General features: G+C 37.1%; 1 protein-coding gene across 1 annotated transcript in view; it reads left to right on the forward strand.

The window, feature by feature from the left end:
* Positions 1–22,748, forward strand: part of CHRM3 (cholinergic receptor muscarinic 3) — a 262,479-nt gene that overhangs the window by 76,637 nt on the left and 163,094 nt on the right. The window contains exon 2 of the mRNA XM_033055503.1: positions 4,971–5,081. The gene's annotated coding sequence lies outside the window, so the exon portion shown is untranslated. The remainder of the gene's footprint in view (positions 1–4,970; positions 5,082–22,748) is intronic.

Consider the following 22,748-nt stretch of genomic DNA (forward strand, 5'->3'; position numbering starts at 1 on the left):
TTTAAAATGTTGTATATTCAAAACATAAAAGAAAATTTGATTAAAACAAATTGTATTAGTTGTTAGGGGCCAAAATTCTTGGTTGCTTGAATACAATCCAGTTTTGATAATTTTAAGGGGACAAATGCATCCAGGATTTTTTGTAAATAATTAATATATAGTTATTTTTCAGTGTGTTGGAATAAGCAACTGCCATTTAGCATGTTGATTATACTAATTTTAGCAGAACCAAACCTGATGAGAAGTTTTCATTTAAATAAGGAAAACTGTATAAATAGCAGTGAGTTTGGGTATAGCCCATGATTGAAAACCATGTGTAGTTTGCTTTTTTTGTCATTAAAGCTCTTTTGCACCTGTATGCATTTACATGGTTGTGTCCATTCTGCTTTACACAGCGAGTGGCTGGCAGCAGTGTTGAGTTTTTATGTTTTCTCTTTGTTATATTATACCAGGTAGTAACCACTGGTTTGACTGAAAAATATAAGAGGAATTAAGAATTATGCTTACAATTAAAGGCGCAGCTACAAAAAATGTTCTCCTCTGTGCTACAGTTTTAAGGAATGAAAATTCATGCGCTATCCAAGCATGTCTCCAGCATGCATCGTGGCCTGGCAGGGTGGCTGCAGGGCAACAGAGGCAGGCTCTGGAAATGACCAGATTCCACTCTGCCTGTTCAGATGAGCAGCACTGGCACAGGCTTGTGTAAGCTGACAATAAAGGGTCAATGACTATAAAGCTGGAGCAACTTGTTAATTTTGTCTGTACAGGCTGAGCTGTTTGCAATTGGCTATCAGAGATTAGCCTCTCACTGAGTGTGAAGTGCAGCAAAATACCTATGGCTTCTAATTAGTTTTCATTGCAGGTTGCTTCTCAGGAAAAAAACCCTTTGCCTTTTTTGAAATGACAGTTTGGATTTCATTAGAGAACAATGCTTACAAACTGCTTCTGTTAGTAATATTCAGTTCCTTCAAAGCAACTTTTCTAATTAATGAAATCAATTGCTAATTCGTGTTCTATCTGGGTGCTTGTGTAGCTGCATAAGACACTCAGGAAATTGCTGTTTTTTAGAAAGGCTTTTGTGGCAATGACAGTGAGACGTGCGCAGCCTAAAACTCCTTCCGCCTTTCTGAGACCTGAACCTAGGATGGAATTTTTACTTCATTCTCAGATTCATTCTTTTTTGTATTTTTGAGACCTTAGAGGCTCTGCTCTCGAAGCAGGCTGCCCTTGGTGCTGAGGTGGGTGCCAGTCCCTGGAGCTGTGCTGGAGTACTGCAGATCTTGCAGCAGCTGGCTGAAGGGTTATGTGGTCCCAATATAATGCTGGTGCACAGAGACTGCTGTTTTTTTATATAATCCTGAGACTGTAATTCAACCAACTGTCTTGTGTCCAGCAGAGAAGTCACAAATAAATTCTTACTGTCCACCTGTGACACCTGAGTGCTGGGAACAGATTGAGACTCTGGCTACAGTGAGGAGATTTTTAGTTGGTGGTATTTCAGGTGTTTTATCACTTTTGTTAATATTTAATTGCTTCCTTCAAAAGCCTCTTTGTAGGGAATAATACCTTATTTGGTTTTGTGCATACTCAAAAAAAATACAACAATGTTAGTCCTTGCAAAGTTCATTTTTTTCCCTTCATGTTCTTAAAGTATTTGAAAACATCAAAGTGTTTTTATGGCTTTTTATTTTATGGGAAGTCAGAATACCACAGGACGGCCAAAACTTGTATTGTTTTGGCTCTGCAGGCATCTTGACAGATTAAAGCTGTCAGCAGAATGTGTAAACACCATTTCCAGCTTTTTACATTGGTCACTAAAGCATCCTTAAGTGCAGCTCGGAAGTCTAGTCCTGCAAGACAAACCCCTCAATCATATGACTGAATGATGGTCAGGGGCTTCTGTTAAAATGCTTTAATAACTTCGCACTTCACAGCAGTAAGTCAGTTCTCTTGTATTTGAGTCTCAGTGATTGATCATCTCTATATAGCTAGGCCATTGACATATGAGGGCATTCACTTTAAACAACATCTACTGCTAAGTTAAGACAACGTAATTCTTTAAAGAAAAATATAGTTCTTCAGAAATTATAATAGAACTGCAGCAGTTACCTTACCAGGCCCTGCTCATTGCGCATATTGACGGCTTTCTACATTCTACAGCTTTTCACACTGCAAAGAAGAATCTGCAAAGTTCCTGAAAATGTTGTGGAATATACTGTTTTATTGTAAAGGAAAGATATGCCTATATAAAATAAGGCTCTGATTTCTCACAATAATTTTATATTTTTTCAAATGAAATAACTAGGAGAGTAGGAAATTGTCTCCTTGTCGTTTTCTTAAATGCTGAGTGTTAAAGGTTTTTGTCTAGTTTTAATGTTGTTTGGGGTTGTTTTGGTTTGGTTTTTTTTAGTTCTTTCATCACCTGGAAGGAAATCCTTCAGTGAATTCTAAGTCTGTTTAAGGAAAAACATTATCTGATTGCCCACCTTACTGCATTGGCAGGGCTAGACTGGTGCTTTGTCATAGGTGCACAGCTGAAAATGATGAATGAAATAACAAATAGATCACTTTCTCTAAATAAGTTAAGGAACAAGCTTATGATAAAGATATGATCCTTGCAGGCTTTGAAGGAAAAAAAAAATAGAATGTAAAAGACCCCAAATAACTTTATCAATTCTGTTACACATTTTTCACATTTTATATCAATTTCATTTTTTCTTTAGGAGGCCTAAAATTTTAAAAGCTTGTACTGCATAATGCATTGACATAGCAAAGCTGTGAACATGAAATACTAGTTTAAAATCCTAGTCTATTAATATATGGTCTTTACCAATAAAATACTTTTTCAAAACAAGGGTGCATTTCAGAAGTAACAGTGGCAGGTGAGGTACTTTATCTTCTCCCTGTGCCTACTGCTATGTACTTCATTACAGCAGTATTTTGGATCCAGTAGTATTCTTAAGGGGAGAAAACAGACCTGCCTTTGTAAAAAGAACAGGTTTTTCACATCTTTTTCTTGGATTGGACCAATTCCTCACTTTTTTTCATCTGTGCTGAAAAGATAGCAGAGGTATGAGATGTAGCAGCAATAAGTAGCCTGTTGTAGGACCTCCTAAAAGTTGCTGATTTCTTGAAAAAAGCCTTATTATACTTGAAAATATATAATTTTGTCCTGTGAAAGAGCATTAGAAAAGTACTTAGAATGCATACAACAAAAATTGTGTGTGAGTAAAATGCTTTTTCTCAGACATATTTGTTTTGACTTTCATGCTGGTCTCCACCATGATAAAATACTCTCAAGGTTAGGAAAATTAAGAATTTAATTCCCTTGCATAAAAAATCTGGATGAGAGTTGGTTATTCTAAATTTGTGTGATGTTTTCTATTCACATGCACTTGATTGAACCCATCTTCAGCATTTTAGTGGGTTTTTAGAGAAGTAAAGCAGACTAGGAAGGTTAAATGATTGGCAGGATCATGTTGCTGTCCTTAAATTATCAACAGAATTTAGATGGAAAATTGCAGAAGATGGGATCAAAAGAAAAGTGTGATTGATGTGGACAAAAATAGTCTGTGGGAAAAATATCAAGAAATTATATTCATTTCACCTAAGTTGTTCTCATAAAAGGTGAAAAGAGAATCAATTTCTTAGCTTTTAAGTTCTTTGCAATTCTATGGAAAATGTAAAACCTCACTTCAGAGAGATCCCTGAAATCTCAAAAAATCTCATTTTCTATCTGATGAAAAGTGTGTTTTGGAACATCTGACTTTAAAAGAGTTCCATGAGAGAGGAACCACTGTGCTGGGGTCACATTTTCACTTTAATCCTAATTTTCTTTTAACCTAAGATTTGACATTAAATATAATTAAACTTGAAAGCGTCTTTTGAGAGGACATATTTAAATCTGGAAGTATTGAAATTGGATACATCTAGAGTGGTGGAAGCCTCCCATCTCAAAATAAAAAAATCCCCACCAATCAGGCAACAAAATCAACAAATAACCAATTTCCCCCCCCCCCGCCCAAACAAACACAAACCATAAAACTCCAGAACCACAATTTGGGGTTTTCTGGTGTGAGCCATTGTTTCAGTTTAACTTGTAGCACTTTCTGGAAACTTTGAGGAACCAAGAAAAAATGGCTCTGTATAAAAATACTTTCAAGGAGGCCTACTAAAGATTAATTGAGAGAAAACAAGATTTCTGAAAATTGCTGATAACATTTTTTTCAGTGAAGCTCCCCTGGCTTTTGCTTCCCTTCTCTACAGCCACTTGGCTTGGAACCAACCTCTCGTGCCGTTCTGCCCATCATTAGTGTTTAAAAATGCAACTCTGGGATCAGATCCTGAAGCAAGCTTTGTAGTACTCTGGCCTTTGTGTTTAGCAAAAGAGAAACAAGGACTGATGATGGGATGGTGGGTGTCCCTTGTTCTGCATGTACTGTTAATCCAAGTTGAGCAGTGTATCTTGTATTAGAGGTCTTGGCTTTGTTAGCTGCCTGCTCACATGCAGGGGTCTTCCCCATCATCCACCTTTGTAGTTAATTTTGGCATGTAGATTTTGTTTTGCTAAAAAACGTGCAGTAGAGTCCTGCATAAATGAAACAAGAAGGAAAATAGCGCTTGAAAAATACTGTTTTGAGAAGACGCAATGCATACACAACCGTCATCGTTAAACAACATTGGAAAAAAGATATGAATCCTGAAGTCAGCTGGAAATCAAAAAATCTGTAAAGTAGCCTTTGCAGTAAAATAACTGCAAATGAAGTATCTGAGCGAGTATCACAGCAGTGGTTGCAAGAGAATGTAGATCCTCCTCTTGCTGGATGGTGATGATGTAGAACAGGCTATTTTGTTATTGTTGTTTTAAAAATATGCTTTAAACAGCAGTGAAACTGTATTTTAAATAAGGAACATCCAGTTTTAAATTCTTCAGTGATTATCTTTTGACTTCCCTGTTTTTTTTTTCCCAGAGATCTTTATGGTATGGCAAAATCTTTCATCAGCCGATGGTATAATGGACTACCAGTTGGATGATATACAGTCATCTGAAACATGATATATACTTCTCTTCCGTGTCCATGGTGAGTTCTGCTTCTCTACATAATTATTATGTGTTTCAGAGAAGGAACTAAAAGCTTTCAGTGACCCACATTGGATGGTGTTCCCACTGTTTTCATGTGGATTACCCTAGAGTTGTCAATTTACTGAGTACATAAAGCCCATTCTTTTTTCATAAGCTGTTTGAAAATGTTTTAAAAACGTAAGTTCAGAAATAACTGTATAGAACTTTTCTCTTTTTGGATTATTTTAGAGCTGTGCAAAAATCCTGACACGCAATTTGAAATGTTATCTGTCCCTTCAGCTTGAAAGCATCTTCACCTTCATTTAGTGCTTCTAGTTCAAATTAGATTCCGACCAAATGTTCTTTTTGGTCAGACATGTACCACAATGTATTTAAGAATAAGATAATTGTAACTGTGTTACAAATATACTATAAAAAACAGGTTAAAAAAATGGATGAAATACTTGGAAATAATTTTTCAGTCTTATTTTTGCACTGCTTCTCTGTTTTGTGCCTAAAGTTAATCTGATTATAGTATCTGTGAGCACTGTTAACTATTGTATAATCAATAATATTGAAAACAAGGATCCTCATATTATAAATGAATTATTGCTTCTGTGTCCAGACATACAATAATGAGATCCAAAGCACTCGTCGTTCATTTGGCTAAACACATTGACAAACCAAATTTGGGTATCAAAATGTTCCACTGACTTAATATACCAGAAATTGCAGCCCAGTCTCCTCTCCAAAAATCAGATTAAGCAACTGAGGTTAAAGTCCTCACTCTCTCACTTTTCCCCTTTTTGAGGGTTTAGATATGGTTCTTATGCCAGAGTTTGGTTGTGAATGATCCTGAATTGTAAGTTTGTGTCTAGTGTTCAGGTTAGAAAATATATTATATGAAAGGTATCTTTCCTTTTTTGCTCCAGATTCCAGAGTTCTTAGAATGATGCAGAAGTAATGAAAAAAGTAAAGAGAATAGAAGAGGCAAATGTTAATTTGCCTAATGCCATAAGGCATTTAGTGAAGGCTGTTCTTATTATATGCTTAATTACTGTAATGAACTAAGAAGCAATGCAGTTTCTAGAGGTGTGTTTGCACTTGGTAATAGACAGATGTGTTTAAATATCCCATAGAGGTGGATAGAGGTGTTCACCAGCAAAACTAGTTACTGTTATTTTTGGTGAAAATGGGTGTTTACACAGAGAAATGGACAGCCCACTCATCCTGTAGAGGGCATTTTCTGCCTGCTTCTCTGTTACCACCTTCAGCTCGCTTTGCATTTCAAATTTTATGTCTCCCGAGTAGTTACCATGCAACTCTGAAACCAGGGAGCCAGATAAATAGCAAAAAAAAGCATCACCTTGCTTGTTTCCACCTACAAATTTTTGAGGGGACAAACCTGGTATTCTTTGATGGTTTATCCAGCACCTGTTGGTTCTGTGAAGCAGTGCCGTGGGTATTTATTGAGTTCTGCATCATTCTCTAACCAAGCTTTGTAGTTGCCAAATTAGCAGATTAGCTTCAAAGACTTGACCTTTTCTTTTCCCCTTTTACTTATCAGCAATGTGCCATGCATTTCTGAGCCTGTTTATACATCCTGAGTGTGCACTGATTCATCATGAAATCAGGGCTTTGTGACAAGTTTCATGGAAGACCTAACTTCTTTAACCAGAGAAAACTGACTATCCCATATGTGTAAATACTGCAGGATTATGTCTCTTGCAGATGTCTGCTACACTACATTTTACTGCCATTTTAGTGCATTTATTCCCTTTGTCCACCAGCAGGAGAACAAAATCTGTTCCAATCCAGTGTTTCTCTTGAGGCCAGACTTAAAAAAAAAAGGAAGTGTGATGACATCTTCAGTTGTTTAAGAAATGTCATTACACATTGTCCTGACAATTAAATAACCACTGCTTTGGCATTCTTGTTAGAATTGCTCCTCTATGCAGTCAAAAGCAAAGAGGATGTACTATGTGTAAGGGCATCCTCATCCTCCTCTCACTTCTGTGTCCACTCAAGGCTCACAGAGGTTCTCAAATGGCTAGTGAGTTACTCCACTGCTTCTTTCTAAGCAGAGGAAAGCTAAGGTGAGCATCAGGAAGTAAACTGAATGCCATCACACAGGATATGAAACCTAGAGAGTTCTCTACTCTTACCACAATAGCTTGCAGAGTGATGTCTAGAGGATAAGTAAGCTTTGCTCGTCAAATTCAAACCATACAAGAGAGGAAACAATATTCAAGCAGTAGTATATATTTAAAATCTGTAAAATAATAATGATAATAATATTTCTAGTTTGTTCTTAAATCCTATGCCCTATTATATAGGCCAGGGAAACCTATTACATATGTGTTAAAAAATATTAAGTTAGGCTTTTAGAGGACACAGTGGGATTTGAGAACTTGTGTAAAAAGGAAATAGAATCTTTTATAAAGAAGAAGTACATTATATTCAAAACTGTATATCAGCCTGTAGTTGAGTGCCTTCTGAACTTCATTCTACTTTAGGCAAACTAAAGTCAACTTTGGTAGGGGTTTTTTGGTTTCTGGAAAGCGCTGAGATTTAAAAAAAATCCTAATGAACCAAACCCCAAACAATAAAAACCAAAACAACAATAAAAAAAGCCAGACAATAAAAAGTGTAAATATTAATCGTCTGCTAAAAATTGAGGAAATTTGTGAAAGGGTTTATTTTTTTAAATTCAATATGCAAGTCAGCATGTGATGAAAAAGAAGCCATACAGAAGAGAAGCCTGGTACTATTTGTGTGATGTTTATGGTAATTGAAAAGAGAATTTATAAAACATTAAAGGTCAAGACATCTACAAACAAGTGTTCAGGCAGTATGTTAAGTTATAAGAATAACAGGAATTTTTAATATAGATTTGCCTTCATTTACTTGGAAGACTGAATAATTCTAGAAAGCTCAATTTAAAAAAACATAGCAGGTATTCCTAATATTTACCAGCTGTATTCTCTGAGTGTTATATTTTTTAGATAACACTTGAAGAAAAAATAACAGCTGCTGATAAATAAGATTACCATTGTATTACCAGAGTTAAAAAAAAAAAAAGTAATAAGGAAAAAAAAGGAATGAGAAGAAAACATGGAAAAAGTCTAGCCCTATATCTGTTTCTTGATCCAAAACTATCTGTCAAAAACCGTGTACTAAAACTTTCTGTTCCATCACTGGACAATGGAAGCTTGTGTTTTTGTCTGGTTCTGCTTCTGAACTCCTGTTTCAGCTTCTCTGTGCTGGAGGCTTCTCACAGTTTACAGATAGTGTTGTTACTGAAGTGCTCAATTTTAACTGAAAATCATAATTAATTAGTACTAAACCCAGATTTTATTATTTCCATTGCTTTCTGCCCATTGTGGAAATATTCGGGGTTCTCCAGACTGCCATTGATTTTGCTTAGAGCATTGCTCCATCAGAGTTCACACAGGTGGATTCAGTGAACCTGGGTCCATCTGTGCCACCTGCTAGTCTGGCCGTCCAAACACATCACAGACTTTGTTTGGATGAAAGAGTAGGTGGCATGGCAGGTACACTGAAAAAATCAGAATTAAGCATATATTATTTATTAAAGTAATCTCAATCCTACTGAGGTATATCCTGAACTGAGGTTCCTGCAGCTAATAGCAACAGAAATAATAACATTTGTCTTGAAAACTTCTGATTTGGGTGAATTTAAACTCATGTTGCTTCAGTACATTCAAATAAAGTAAGAAGTCCCCTTTGCCCTTGTTTCTCTACACCTTTATGTACTTAATTTTCAAGCTGATGTGATACTGAAGGACTGCACTATGTCAAGAGTCCTGAATAAATTATGTCATAGAAGCTTTGAATGCTACTGAGAAGCTGGCCTCAAGGCTAGGTATTGGTTGAAGAAAGACCCGTAAGTGAAGAGGCATAGCTGCTGATGTGCTTTGTTCTAACGATTTTCTATTAGTAGGGAGTCTTGATGAACGATTCTCTATCAGCATGTCCTGATTAATGTGCTGGTAATGAATCAGTGTGTCATTTTATTTTCTCTTAAAGAGCATCCTTCTCTTGTGAGTGTGACAGGAATTGGCTTTAAATGAACTGCTGCAAGCAATTTCTTTATCTGAATGGAGAAAATATTTTCACTTTCTAAAGTTTTGAATTCCTGCATTATTTTCTTCTGAATTAATGAATTATTTGTACCAAGTAACTACTCTATGAGATTTTTGCATTTAAAAAACATTACTGCTTGGAAGAGGTTCTGTGGTAATCTTACTGTGGGGCTTAAATTTTATACTCTTTTTTAATTGCAGCAGGCTGTTAAAGAAAAAACTGGGTTTAAAGCTTGAGTAAGCTTGCTTGAAAATATATTCAATGTATTAATATTTAATTTTTAGCTTCTCTACTGTGCTACTGTAAAAAAAAAATAGCAACCATTTACCACAAAAGACAAGAGCTTTCCAGTTTTGGTAGGCTAAAAAATACCTGACAAGCAAACACTAGTAAGCTCATTTTTTAAAAAAATTAAAATATTAATCTAATTTGTTGTGGGTTTTTTTCTCATTAAAAATAATACAATAATATATTGAGTGCTTAAGATCTGTTCGGTTTTGTTTTTTTTGTTTTTTTGTAATAGTCCTGCTATGAAGGTAAAGTTTCCAATGAATAACCAAGATGTAGTACAGAACTTGCAGAACTATCCAGCATGTTTAATAGGGGAGGATCCTGGAAAGTTGGAAGGGTTTAAATGGTACATGACCAAGCAAGGCTGTATTGGCACCAAACTGCTTGTGGTGCCCAAGCAGCACTGCCTTCTCCCCTCAAAGTTAAACCTTGTGGAACTGCATGAAATTAGTGCAACTTAACTCAGTGAGATACCATTTTGAAGGGAGAGGCAGCACTTTTAGATATGCTGTAACAGAGTTCACTGGTTTGTGGATCCAGCAGCTGCATTCTCACCACTTCTCTTGGATTCTTCTTGGTGGCAACAGATGTGTTCTGGGGATTCACCAAAGAATTTTACTTCAACCTCTGTAAGTGCTAGGCAAATCTGCTCCAGATGTTCTTTCCTGTTTCTCAGGGTGGCTGGGCTGGCAGGAGGAGACACAGGGCATCACTGCATGGTGTGTCACCTCCCCTGCTTGCTTGTGTTCCTGGCTTGCACAGCAGCCAGGCTTGCAGTGTCATTACAGTTTTCATTCTGGATACCTAGCTTGAGAAGATATGCTAAATGCTTATTAGAAGTGTTGAGGACCTAAAAATTACCTAGGATTAATCACACAAAAATACTCCCTCGAATACTCCAAAAATACTCCTTTGTTTCTTCTTAAGATAAAATAAATATACACATCTCCTGTATGGTGGATTTTGACTGTTGGAATTGGGTAGTCCTTCCAGTATCCCTGAGAAAGATGAGTTTGGTAACTACCAGCTTTGTCACAGAAGTGATTCAATAGGGACTTCTGGGACAGAAAAAAAAAAAGTATGATGCTTAAAGTAATCAGTAATTTTTTTCTTTGTTCTTTCATATGTAGCAGGTAGAGTTCCTTTCTGAAGGCTTATTATTTTCAACCTTTGTGTTATGTAAATATAGATGTTGGAAATAGATTTTTATATAGGCATAATTCTGAAATTAATAATGATAATGTTATATTAAAAAACTACGTGTCCAGGAAGATGTGGTTTCTGCCTTTGCCAGGGCTCCTGCTCATCCCTTTCACACCTGGTACCTACTCATGCTGGGGCTTGTTCTGTGAAATGAACCCACCTTGGCACCTGAGGTAGGACATGGGGTTTTTGTTGACTTAAACCTCAAGAGTGCAAACATTTACCCAGCTAGAGACACTGCCATCAGCTATGTGAGTACTCCCCCTAATTTACTGTCAGTTGTTGCCTCTTGTGCAATCAGCAGGTTACCAATGAAGTTACTGAAAAATATAGGCTGCTGAAATTTGCCTTTACAATGACGTAAGAATTAATTGTGATGTTATTTTTAATTATTGTCAATATATCAGTATTGTTATATAGTTTACCTAATAGCAGAGAGTAGTTATAAGTACATGTACCCAAATTAAGCATAATATCTTAAGACTTACGTGAAAAGTGCCTTTGCAAAGCACAATGTGGAAAACAGGTAATAATCACTGCTGTTCTGTGACTTCTGTGATTTTCTGTGATCAAATGCATTTGGTGTCTGTATCTCCTTTAACTGATTATTCCTCTAGCCAGCATCAGCAATAGCAAAAATGTTGGAAAAGATAGAGCTTCTGATAAGCAATTTATATTTCTCAGCTCGGGGAAACAAAATCTAGACATTCAAAAACTAATTAAGTGCTTGAGAAGGGGAAGAATTGCCTTCATACATTTAATTCATGTTGTTATAACAGGCATCCACAGTTCAATTTCAAATTCATTGTTTGAGATGAGGTTTGCATTACATCAGATCAAATTTATCCAGAAATTTATGTAAGGCTCACGGTTTTATTTTTTTATCTTTTTTCTTTTCATGTCATTAAATAATTTTCACCATCTAGATACTGTTAATTTGTTAGCTTGGATGGAACTATCTAAATGAGATCAAAACTATATCAGTGCAGATTTTCACAAGTATATCAGTCATACTTTCTGATAGAATTACTCATTTTTGTAGATAATCATCTTTTCAGACTTACTGGTTTCAGTGAAATACCCTTTGATATCCTTTTTTTTACCAGAAAATTAAAGCTGGAGTTAACCAACTCAAATCCTGATAATTTTAAGGAGTATCTTTCATGGTGTTGCTTTTGACAAAAGCATTTTAGTATCCTTCTCTGCTTTTTGTAAAACTATGTAATACTTTCTCTTATTAGCTTTCCTCTATTTTATTTCTCTTTGTATTATACAACCTTCAGCTTTACATAAACATGTCTTCTAACTGTATTTTATGTGAATTGAGTGCATTTTACAGCAGTTTATAGCTACTACTTTGGGCTATACATTTCTGTGTATAAGCATTTCTCTTGGGAAAGTTTAATTTTTCTGCTACATCATTTGCTTAAATGAGGCAGTAAATAGATTTAGTATCAAAAGTCAGTCTTTTCCATGCAAATATGGAAAAAATTTAGATACTTCAGAATACTGATTTTGAATACTTGGTACCAATTCTTGGTGAGACACGATATTCATTATTCTAAGAATGAACATATGCTGTTATATCTTAATTTCATTTCCTGTATGTATTTTTATTATGCTCTGTGTGTGTGTGTGTATATACATATATATAAATGTGCACAAATATAAGAAGAGGCAGTAATGGTTTAAATTATACAGAGGGACTTTAAACAAGTCGTTTTGGTGGGGGAAAGAAAAAGAGAAGAGCAAACTTGGAAAATAATATTTCATTTAAAATTATGGGGTTTTTTTCCGTGTTAATTGCCCACTTTATATGAAATCTGAAGCCATTACTGTGTACCTCTTATAACTCAGTTCTTTATAATAAAGGTAGGACTTACCTGGTGTTTCTAAAGTTGTCCATAGGGAGAGGCAGGCAACTTCAGAAGGCAATTCTTGAATTACATTTGTCTTAGATACTTATCATAGAAGGGGATATATTACCCTCTGGGTAATTGTCTGTGCATGCAATATTGTTACTTCCTATTTAAAAAAGAAGGCCAAGATAAGCCTGAAGAACCCAGTGCTTCCTATAGTTTATTTTATTTTGTTGGAGCTGCAGTAATTGCATGTCTGGAGCACCCACAATTGTTCAAATGGATTGTGCATTTTAGGTATACAGATCTGTGTCAAAATGATAGGAATTCAATGGATTGACATTCACAGAGATAACACACTTTCCATTTTGCATGCTACTTGATGCATTTTTTTACATATAAATAAAACGTTAACTTTATTAAAATGAGGAGTTTGTTTAAATTAATTTTGAAAATCATGAGAAGCAAGACTTTTTGAGCCATTTTCTATTTGTTACTGGAAAATGTTTACTCGTATGTAGTAGACAGTCTTCATTTTCTCTCAGTGAAATGGATGTTTTGGTGCTCTGTTAAATAGTCACTGTTTCAGCAGAGCAAGTTGGGCATTTTAAGTCATGTGGAAATTATTTCCCATTGGAGAATATATATAGCTCTTTTCAGGACTTAATGCTTACAGCCCAAGTCTCACCTCCATCCAAGTGAAGTTAATGGCCTGACTCCATTATACAAGACTTTCTTGTGTAGTTCTAATTAATCAATGCCATGCTTTAAGGCTGAAACGTTTTGTGTGAGAGATTACACTATGATTTAATTTAACTACTTGTACTAATACAACAAACTGTGTCAGTTCAGGTTATCAACCAGATTTGAGCTTACATCTGGTGTTATAACCTTTTTTATAATATTTTCAGATATATAGTCTCTCATTCTCTTAATTCTTCCTCTAAACTGTTGCTGGGCTCCAGTGAGCAGCTGCTGTGTCCCCTCCTTCTAGGTGGCTTTGCTTCAAATGTCTGGAAAACATTGTTCTGCTTAGAAATAGCAACACCATAAGTATTTAAAATATCTTGTGGTCCACCTTTTCCTAACTGTAAGATTGTTGATGTCTTGTTTTTGCAACATTAGGAAAAGGAGAGATAGTTTTTTTATGTTAGGGAAATAATTTTATTGCTTTATATGCTGCCCAGCTACATAGCTATGAAAGAGTGGCTGAAGGCTTTTGAGAAGAGAGTATTTGTGGGTGTTATTATACTTAGGGGAGAGGAAGTCAAGGACCTGGCTCAAAGTGATAAATCCTGTGACAATTGAGGCATCAAACTTTCCAACAACAGCCTGAGGCAACACATTAGCATCTACAGCAGGTGACAGCAATGAGCCTGAAAACCTCAGATTAAATGAATTCAGGTGTTGGTGTTAGAAAATCTGGTCTCTAAAGAATAGTTCTTGTTACTATGGAAAGTTTTTCTTGCCAAAAGAGATTTGGAGGTAATTTAAATTGCAGCGCAAGTCAGTTTTATGTTGACTCCAAGCAAGGCCATAAAATAATCGTGTGCAGGATTTAGTTCTGAATGTGAGTCAGCTGTGGAGCAGGAATACTCACAGAATTTCTTTTGTTTGGCAAATACTCATACTTGAGCAGATTCAAGAACAATTTCACCATTATTTGTTAGAGTTCTAATACAAAATTTTCAAACCAGAAGAACCTAAAGCCTGGGGAGGAATGATTCACAAGAGGTGACTTAATTTCTATTTTTAGGATGGACAGGGTGACTGCTCATGGGGTGACATCATCCAGTGCTCCCAGTCTTTTGTGGGTGACACAGGTGGAAGAAAGAAGGTGCATGTAACTGCAGGGCCATCCATGGGAAGGCTGTGTACATCCTCTGCTCTTACATAAAAGTCTGTAATCCTAAGCAGTTTATAATAGCTAATTCAGCTGTTCACGAAGAGTCATTGTTATTTCAGGGGATGAATAATGCTGTCATATTATCATCACCTCAGTGAGTATTATGAGACTGCTAACATTGACTCCCTCTCTATTTGGTTAAAGAAAGATATAAACCCTGCTTGTAAACTGTTTTATGCAGCTGCTTTTATACCACATTTCTGTAAGCCATATCATTGTTTACAGAGTTTTTGATTATGTTTGACTTTTATTTTTGCTCCCAGTGTTCTATGCATTTCGGATTGAATTCATGATTATACAGTGTGTGATTACTGATAAGCTTCTAACCATTTGAAGGACTGAAATAAACCTCTTTTCCTTTCCCTTTACTTAAATTTGTTGTGTAAGAGAAGAAAGTCAAAGCAAGACACCAATGTTCATGTGCAAATTTGTCATTATTTGGTTATTCTGCTGCAAAGAATGCTTTAGTTCAAATGAGTTGATACAACACACTTAAAAAGCTGCTTGTACTTGGTCTGGACTAAATTATTGGAAGAATTTATTACTTCTCAGACTTGATAAACTATAGAGCTATAATATTTTTCTCAAATTCTCTAATTTACCCTTTAGGTTTCATTTTCCTAATGTGATGGGTGAAAAATCAACTAAGAAATGTTTTACTGATTGACCATTGCAGCCAGGAACAGCATTGGATCACCAGACTGGAGAAGAGCTCATTCCAAGCTGCAGCTGAATGTGCTCCCCATTTCCTCCTTCCCTCTGTCTGAGCCCCAGGAGCACAGAGGTCACTATCTCCCAGCAACATTTTACTCATCTCTACCCATTCTTAAGAACTGTGAGCTTCCAGGAAGTTTTTGAAAGCTGAGGGGTTTTTAAGTTTCTCATGTCCATGTTTTTTGCAGTGTCCCAAAATAGTGTTAAATCCTGTGAATGTTTTTTTTTTCCACAGTAACTAAATCCATCCTGCTTTTCTATTAAATTAACTGTAAAACTAAGCTGTTTTTCCCAGTGAGGGTTATTGTGTTATGTCAGTTAAAACCCATCACTTTTACCCCCACCCACTTAGTATTGGTGAGGTTTCCAGTGTAATGAACCCCCATTATCCATGATTAACAAATATAGTGTGAATCTTCATGTGCCACCCAGATCATGTGATGAATTGCACTAAGCATAAGAAAAGCTTCAGAGTGCCTCTATTTTGGTAAAATAATGTTGCTTCCTAATATGTAAGCCCCTCTCTGTTGGTACTTCATGTCGGAGATCATACTCCCTTGACTCCACTAAGAGGATGGAAGTTGCTGTGCCCTGGCACATGCTTGATAGGAGAAGGCTGTCATTGTTTCAGATAGTCTCAAGGTGCAGGAAAATTAAGGAACAGGCATCTGAGGAAACAAAAGGCAAAGATAAAACAAGGCTAGCCATTGTGAAACCGTAGTTGTCCAGCAGAAGCTGACATTAAGGTTCCAAAGGCAAATCCCATGGCATAGCATAATTTTATGACTTCAGGACTTCTAGCTGTTCTTAGGTGAAAAATAATGAAGTTAAGAATTTTTTTTTAAAAGGTAGAGAAGACAACCTTTTCAAGGGTTACTTCACTTCTGTGATATTCACAGAAAGTTTGCCAGAGCTCTTTTGTAGCATCTTAAAGTTTGGCAGATCCCTGAGATCTGGGGAAAACAAGGGGCTCACTAAGTGATAAACTAGCATTATGTCAATTTGTCTGTGTAGGTTTTCAGTTTGCTTGTGGGGCTTGCTCTCTACTTATGGAGAATATGGACACCTTAAAATACATAATCCAGGAAAAGAATAGGTGAGATTAATTTTAAACATCTGTGACACAGTGGATAAAACATGCAAATCAGTTTAGTAGCTAGTTTGTGTGCTCTTGTACATACTGGAGGTATAAATAGAGCAGAAATCAGGAATAATGGGAGGAGGGGGGTGTGCTTCTTTGGAAATCTTTCTTAGAAAGTAGGTCAAGCTGCTTCTGTCACTGATGTTTTGTTTATGAGGGAAAGGACAAAATGAAAATACAGTAATTTCACGATTACAAACCACAATGACTATAAGCGGCATCGCCGGGTGTTGGCAAACATTTCGTTCTTTGTCCATACACAAGCCGCACGCAATTATAAGCCGCTCTGTCGTTCACAGCGAGGACCCGCATGCAAAAAAGTTGCCAAATAGTAACAGAATTGTGGCATGGTGGGGTTTACTGGCTTGGCTCAGGCCGTAAGGGCTCGGGGCTGCCGACGGGGCCAGGTGGTCCAGCTCGGCGCTGCCACTCGGTGGGGCCGCTCAGGACCAGCCGCCACCACGCTAGGCTCGCTTGCCCTGGCCCGGCGCTGTCCTGCTGTGGCAGGGGGGCACGGAGCCCTCTGGCACCCGTGGCAGTGGTGGGAGGCGGGGATGGAGCCTGCTGGCACCCATGGCGGCAGCAGGAGGAGGGGATGGAGCCCCCCACTCCTGCGGCGGCAGCAGGCGGACGGGAGCCCCCTGCCTCCCCCCTCCCCCGCCGTGCTGTCTGCATGGAGCCGGCTCCACCCGCGGCACAACAGAGTAACCAATTTGTTACAATCTCGCAGTCCCGGGTTTTACTGCCAGGTACTTGATTCGGCACATCAGTTTCCATTTCTGGGGTTGGAAATGTCAGAAAATTATTCACATATTGGCCACCCCTGAGTGTAAGCTGCATTTCTGGTGTGGGAGCAAAATTTCAGTCAAAACTGTGCGGCTTGTATTCGTGAAATTACTGTAATTTACTAACAGTGCTTGAGAACTGTCACCATCTACTTCTGGATGGAGTGCAGATAACAATAAGTGAGTTGTTTGTTAGGGTACAAGTAAAATTAGCAGTATTAATTAGCTGTCTGCGCTCTCTATTGTTTTTCCTGCTGTGAGTCTTTTCACATCTTATGGGTCATGCAAAATATAACAAAGCAGTTGACTCTACTGTATATATATTTCTTTATCTCTGGTTTATTACTGCTTGCTCAAACAGCTCTGATTAACTCTGCTTGGTTAATCTGGTGTAGAATGATGGTGGTTGTCTCCACTTCTTTGTGTTTCACCATGAAGATTTTATCCTTACTTTAATTTGAAAAGGAAAAATTAAAGTATGTGGACTAATATCAGCAGGTAGGGAGGATGTGCAGAGGGGATGTTGTCCAGACTTAGCTCTGCTGTCCAGCACAGCTCCTGTGCCTGATTGCTTGTGTCCCTCACTCCGAGCTCATTCAGTGCTAACAGCAGAGTAGTTACTTGATGTATTTTTTGTAAGTCTGATTGGTCTTGGGTTTGTTTTCTGCTTGTATTTAGTGGTTTCACAAAATAAAGATTAAATTGATGACCAAATAAGGTTTAAAGTAGGCTTCAATATGAATAGAAAGTCACCCTTCTTTTTTCCTGATTTTAATTTACCTCTTCAGTATTTACTTAGTTATGACTTGATCAAGTCTCTGCTTTATCTTTGCCTGTTTTTATACAGAATGAGATAGCGAGTTTATTTCTTGCTTATTTATGTATCTAAACTCGTTATTGCTTTGTTTGTTCCCAGTGGTTGTTTTTCCAAACTGTTTTGGCTTTTATTGAGTTGCTGATTTAGGGCGGGTTGGTTGGGTTTTTTGGTTTGACTTTTTTTTCTCTTTAATGAAGACCAACACTCATTAAAAGAAAGAATAATTTTATAAATTATGTGTAAATGTAGTTTAGAAGTTAGAAGACAATCTCTTCATCATTAGTGCAAGTGGGCTATGCAACAACCTCTGCATATAGGTTATGTTCAATATAAATAATGAATTTATTAAATGAGTCATATGACCCTTTGCTGCTGAGCACCTCAGTATCTGAAGCTCACCCTGCTAGGTCTGTATATGTACCATCAGTGGTTCACAGGTGGCTTTTAAGAATGTACCTGTTTCAGTAATTTATCAGAGCCCAGTGAGACATGGTGGCATAGCAATGTAACAGGACAGATTCACTGTCAGCCAAGTCAAATCATTGTAAGGACAGCATTATTTATCCATACAGGATCCCCCTTAAAGCAAAGCAAATACAGAACTTCCCAGCTGCAGCTCTTCTGTAGGGCAGTCTCTGGCGTCAGGAAAAGCAGAATGGATAGTTGGTGTCTCAAACTAAGTATTATTCTACAGGCTGTCAGGATTTAGTAATCTAATCTGTTGTGTTGATGAGAACTGATGGAGTTAGGCACTGCAGGGTAGGGCCTAGGAAAGAGATATAAACAGAGGTCTCGCAGGACTGGGCAAGTCTATTGAAATCATTCTTCTGAACAGTGTGCATCACAGCTGCCACAGTGGCAGAAATGGCTGGCAATGTTTCAGCACCTGAAAGGCATTTCAAGTGTCTTGGCACAAAAAAAAAAATTAGATGTTAAAAAGGTAGATGTTAAAATATTAAAAAAAAAAAAAAATCTTACATATTTCAAGTGTTTTGCATCTGACAACAACCTTCACTGAAGGGTTGGAACAGGCTGCCCAGAGAAGTGGCAGAGTCATCAACCTTGGAGGTATTTAAAACACGTGTGGATATGGCACTTAGGGACATGGTTTATTGATGGACTGGCAGTGCTGGGTTATTGGCTGGACTTAATGACCACAGAGGTCTTTTCCAAACTGAGCAATTCCTTAGAATCAAGGATGGTGGATCTGTGTCCCTGGGCCCAGGTAGCTGAGAGACATCCTGTGTCTCAAGAGCTGGCATGAACTGTTACCTGGAGCCTGCTTCTCAAGATCCTGTCCCAACTTTTCCTTTCACAGCTGCAAGATTTTGTACAGATACCAGAGGTCTATACAACCTGTGGCTCAAATGCATGTTGTTTCATCATCCGGAAGCCCAAAGCCTTGAACCAAGTTTCTCAATCATTGTTTCCCATTAAAGCTGGTAAAACCAAGTGAGGATTTCATTGGTGCAGAAGGTGGGGATGTTGTATATACCAACAACTACTGAAAATTTAAAGTTTTTGCAATAAAACTTTTCCTTTCTTTTGAAAATTTAATTTTCTTTTTGATACAATGGTGTTGAAGAAATTAAGGTGCTCTCAGCTGCAGTGGTGGAAGCATTACACTTTCATGTGCTGCAAAATCAAGCACAGAATGTTGTTGATCTCTTAGCTTAAAATTCCAATTCTCTAGTTTTAAAATGTCATTGATATAACAATTTGCTAAGATGTGCTAGCACTGCTTTACAGAGCTGTGACATTTTGCATTATAAATACTGCTTGAAGCAGGGGGTTATTTATTATCTCATCCCTCTAAGATGATAACAAGTGCAGAGGTTGTCACTCAAGGTGCAGATTACAATATGTAACAGAAATTATTTAAATTGTTTCTGATGTGTTAGAGCAAGCAATATAAAATATGCTAACATTATTTTGTGATCTCAAAATTAAAACCAAATTTGTTTTCAAATAAAATTGATGCATTATGTAACATTCACATTTCAGAAAATATGGTTATAATAGTGTGCAATAATACTTTTTATTTTCATCTGAAAGATGAGTAAAGATTTAGGTACACAGGTAAAAGTGGTCTAGATATATTTTTTTGTTTTTTTAGTCCTATCCTCAAAGTACTTAGTCTACTGAAATTTTATGAAGTCTGTATATTAAACTTATTCAACTTTTTTTTTTTTGTCTGCAACTTGATACTGGGTAATTTTAACACTGAAATGTTAATAGCATTTTCATGGAATAAATCATGCAGTTCTGTTGCTTATGTCTCAGAATCCTCCAATCTGAACTAGAATTGAGGATATCCTTCAGGTTTCAGTTTCTAACTTTCTTTTTGGTTTTGGTGCCAATTAATGATGTTGCTGAACTTTGAATGTTCACAGTATTTTCTGCAAAACAATTTTCTCGTGCTTGTCAAATTTAGGAGCATACCTGAGCCATGAGTGGGGCTGAGATGCCTCTCTGACCCTATTGTAGACTACAATACCTCTGTTGTAGAATATCTTGTCTACCCAAGTAGATTTACCTGATTCAGGGAAATAATTGCATTAGTTTTAAATAGCTTTGTTCATTTTTAATAAAACTTAACATTGGCGAGGCATAATCTGGCCTTTTCCATACTGTGACTTTCTCTCTGAATTTCAGCAGAACTGCTCATGTGTTTAAAATAAAACATGTGCCTAAGTGCTGCGGTGGCCAGGGGCCAGAGCACTCAACATGCTACAGGGCTGAGCCCTAAATGCATGCTACTTTAATGTATAGTCTTCTCTAGCCCAGGAAAAATCAGGATTAACTCTATGGGAAGTGTCACAGAAATATGAGGAAAATATCTCGCTACATGGGGGTAGCTCAGGCTTGTAGCAAATACAAGCAACAGAAGCAATGCCAATGCTTTTTTGAGCTGTATTCAAATGAGGTGCATTTTGTGGCTAATGAATTGGTCAGTTAGTTTTCTCATCACCGTGTTTGAGCTTGTTCCTGCCACTGAACAGTCTCTCATTTTATCACACATTGTTGAAGATGGCACTAATTTAGCCTTCTTTCCTGTTATAAAGCTTTAAATGCCTTCACATTAATGTCTAATAAATGTAATTTGTGGTTTAATCTGCGCATTATTGCTGCTGAAGAAGCAGAGGGAGCAGGTGGGACATCTCCATTCTCTGTCTTCTCTTCTTTTTACACCACAGAGACATCCCAGGATCCTTATCACTAAAGCAGTTTGTGTGGCTTTTTTCTTCATGGTAATAGTGACATAAAGTGGGAAATACTTCAAGCATGCATTTTGGCAAGTATTCTTTGGTAACTAAGTCTTCATAATTTAATTTCATGCATATTCAGTTTTTCTGTCAATATCTGTGAGGGAACTTTCCTTGTTTGGGGGATAGTTGAAAGATAACATTTTAAATTATTGTTAGCAGCTTTCACTAGTATAAAACGTGTTGTTTTGCTTTGGATGAGATACTGAGACAGAAGAGTGGTGTTGAGTGTAGTTAATTTTTTATTAATCACTGAACTTGGTTGCTGATTCTGTTTCTTAGTTGTCCAGTCCATTCTTGGTCAGGTTTTATTTTTCTTCTTTTCAGTCAGCTAGTTTAAAATAAATTGTTGCACAGCATACTGAAGAGGCTCTTCTGAACTGTTGATTTCCAGAGGATATTTCTTTCCTCATGCCTGCCAATGCTGGCATGTTGTAACAGGGGTTTCAGCAATCCAACTGGGCTGAACAATTTAGCCCTAGAGCTCAGGAATCTCCAGGGGGACATTTAAAACGCTCCACAAGCAAGATTCAGGAATTGTGTTTACTGTTAGTAAAGCATGGGAAAGGAGTAAGTGGCTTTCCAGTCTCTTGGGGAGAATCTTTTGGCTTGTTGACAGAAAATGAAATTATGGACCTAGGAAAAAATTAAAATGGAGTATATGGAACTAGTAAAGCTTAACAATATGAAAGCCAAAATGTATAAACAAAGGACTGGTAGTGGGGCATGCTTGGAGCTGGAAGTTGCAGAGTGCAACATGGGAGAGTGTCACAGGTAAATGTCTGTAGAGTTAGGGGTATTTTCTCAGAAAAAACTCAGAAAAAAAGCCCAAACAACCAGAAACACTGCAGTCTCAACCATGGCAATGAAGAGCTATAAATAAGACTGAAAAGACACTAGCAATTCAGAGTGATTTGCAGAGGGTTCCCTAGAAAGGATGTGCAGCTGTTTTTTGTTCTATGTAGGGGACTATTTCTACCCCACCTCAACAATTACTGTTCAGTCCTCAGTTGAACTTCCATGCAGTCAAATATTTCAGTTTCCTGAAGTCCTGTTGGCTACTGCAGCTGATAGATTGTCCTGCTGCCTTCCAGCTAGTGTCAAGTGGCTCAACATGTCTTTATTCCCCCACCTATTGGTTATTTCCAAGTGAGTTTAATAATGTGTTTCTAGTCAAAACATATGCTGGCATCTGCTAAGTGCAGAGTGCTTATGGTGAATGAAAATAAACAGAGCATACAGTTTCCCTCTTCAAATAGTGTAGATAGTGAAATAGCAACTGTTAAGGCGGGTTTTGTGCGCTGTTTTGTGCTCTCGGCAACACTTTGTACTTTCCAAACATGCCTATTTCTCCACAGTAATTCTGAAGCCTATTGATTGCCTTTTTCTCCATCTGCTCCTCTTTTTCAGCAGAGATCAAATCCCTTCTTTCTACAATTTTTTACTTATTATTTTTTATTTTCACTGAAATAATGGGAAAAGAAGTAATATATGTGAACTCCAGGGATCTTCTGAGAAAATTTTTATCTTAGAGTGCAAATAAAAAATGTTGTATGAAGAAAAGTTGTCAAAATGAAAAACAGGAGAAAGGTTCAAA

This window comes from Catharus ustulatus, chromosome 3 (genome assembly GCF_009819885.2).
Source record: "Catharus ustulatus isolate bCatUst1 chromosome 3, bCatUst1.pri.v2, whole genome shotgun sequence".
Classification (NCBI taxonomy): domain Eukaryota; kingdom Metazoa; phylum Chordata; class Aves; order Passeriformes; family Turdidae; genus Catharus; species Catharus ustulatus.